The sequence below is a fragment of the Dasypus novemcinctus genome, chromosome 4, assembly GCF_030445035.2.
Source record: "Dasypus novemcinctus isolate mDasNov1 chromosome 4, mDasNov1.1.hap2, whole genome shotgun sequence".
Classification (NCBI taxonomy): domain Eukaryota; kingdom Metazoa; phylum Chordata; class Mammalia; order Cingulata; family Dasypodidae; genus Dasypus; species Dasypus novemcinctus.
The window spans coordinates 17,560,768-17,562,818 of record NC_080676.1 but is presented as its reverse complement, the minus strand read 5'-3'; the positions used below and the strand labels follow the sequence as shown (position 1 = coordinate 17,562,818).

Here is a 2,051-nt window from a genome sequence, read left to right as displayed (position 1 = left end):
CTTCATATCTTTATATTAAAGAGGATCTAGGTTTGCTTTAAAAAATCAAGTAGGCATTTCATATATGCTTGAAATTATACCATTATGGGTCTATTCGGTGACAAAATAATTGGTCATATGGGGTGGGACATTAGGCAAAAGGACATCATTATTTTTGTAATTTAAGGAACTTTGTTATTAAAATAAGCTAACTTTGTACACAGAAAAAAAACCCAAAAAACAGCAAGTAATTTCAGAATGTTGTGAGCCTCACTAGAGCTTGATCTCCAAAAACCTGTTTGAAAAAGTCAACATGTTCTTCACAATGTTCCCCAGGTGTGAAATTAGGGTTTCCTTACAAACACTGGTTTTGCTGTTGAAAAAGTCAGAATATTGCATAGAAAAACATGTTGCCTTCAGTCCGCTTTGTGGCATCCAAAACTTTCTGTTCGGAAAAATTATCATGGCCACCAATGCTCTGGGTAAACCTTAAGGCGGCTAACAATTGGTGTTTAGGAAGAACTTTTACTATTTCACCATTTGCTGTTGAAAGTCTCTTCAAAATGTCTGGAAATAATTGATGAGCAGGAAGATGAAAACCTTCTACAGATAATAGTAGGCAACCCAGAGTTTTGAGTCACAGAGGACATGGTATTGCAGGAATTGATTTAGCCTATAAAAGAGGTTGCGCCAGATGAGTGTTTTGATAACAAGTTCATGTAAGTAATGCTGTATTACAATCTGAAACTGATTAAGAGAGTACAATATTCCATCAGTACGGCTATCACAAATGTATGAGGCACCACTTCTTTTTCATGAACACCAAGAGGACATGCGTACACATGTCAGACTGATCAAAAATGTTCTAGGTCCACACAGGCCGTTTTAGAAGTGGACTGCTTCAGCCCTGCCCTGCCTCCACTGCCACTGTCTAACTCTGCTCAGCATCAAGTTATTTTTTATGCTCATGATCGAGCTTGTCAAAACAATGGCTATCACAGGCAGCATTGCCCTGTCTGACTCACCCAACACCAACAGACAGACAGGGTGACCATCTTGCATTCCTTTCTCTGGAAAAGAAAGTCCATCCATCTTCCCTTATCTGGAAAGAGATTTACTGTGGGATGAAGTTTCACTTGAAAGTTCCAGAGGTAAACTTGGCTTGCATTGAAAATGATGTTGGGTTGCAAGACAACCCAGGATGAAGAATAGAGTTTACAGGGGACCAGGAACTAACTGGTCACAGAAGCAGGACCTGCCATGGGGAGCAGACAGGGCTAAATCAATCAAACAGAAGTACTGGGTGATGGACTGTGACTGCCATCGAACTCTCCCCTTACCTTGATGTCAGGTATTACGGAGATCTCTACATCCGGGTAATGAATAAGCACTAAGTTATTCAACAGGTTTAGGGCAAGATTTCCCGTCCTATATGCATCTTTTTACGGGCACTTTCTCATAGTAGGTGATACAGGACTTCTGCTCCTGTACTATTGGAGGTTCATGAACGATGTCTTAAGAAAAGAACATAAAGCTGTCTGTATATTGGAGCTATTGCAATATCTCTTTCAGAAAGGCTCAGTTTGGTTGGCTTAGGTACAGCTGGTAATTTAATCTCAAATTTGGATAGCTTTGATATAGTGCCAGCTCTGAAATATAAAGGCAGCAGAACTTTCCCAAGGACTGATTGACAGCAGAATCACATCACTCTCAGGGCAGTACATGTACCAGTTCATAATGATGTTCTGGCTCTTGATGAGTTTCAGATTTCATTTCTCTGGTAATTCCTGTGAAATCTGATCCCTTAACCTGTTATGAAGATGATTTCTGTAGACCTCATCAAGCAAAATCCAAGTATATTGGTACTCTTGGTCTTTACTCCTCCATTTTCTGGTTAAAGCTTTTTGCAAAAGAAGACCTATATGTTTTCTGGGTTTTTTTTTTTCCTTTTTTTTTTTTCCTCCTACTTTGTGCTCACCTTACTGTCATGACTTTACCCATCAATAAATTAGTATGCTGTTATATGTAAAGCAGAACACCTCTGGTGTCCTCTTCCCTGATTGGCTGCACTT

The 2,051-nt window shown here is 39.5% G+C and overlaps 1 pseudogene; it reads right to left on the bottom strand.

The window, feature by feature from the left end:
* Positions 1-252: 252 nt before the first annotated feature.
* Positions 253-1,703, bottom strand: LOC101416583 (regulator of MON1-CCZ1 complex-like; annotated as a pseudogene).
* Between the last annotated feature and the right edge of the window lie 348 nt (positions 1,704-2,051).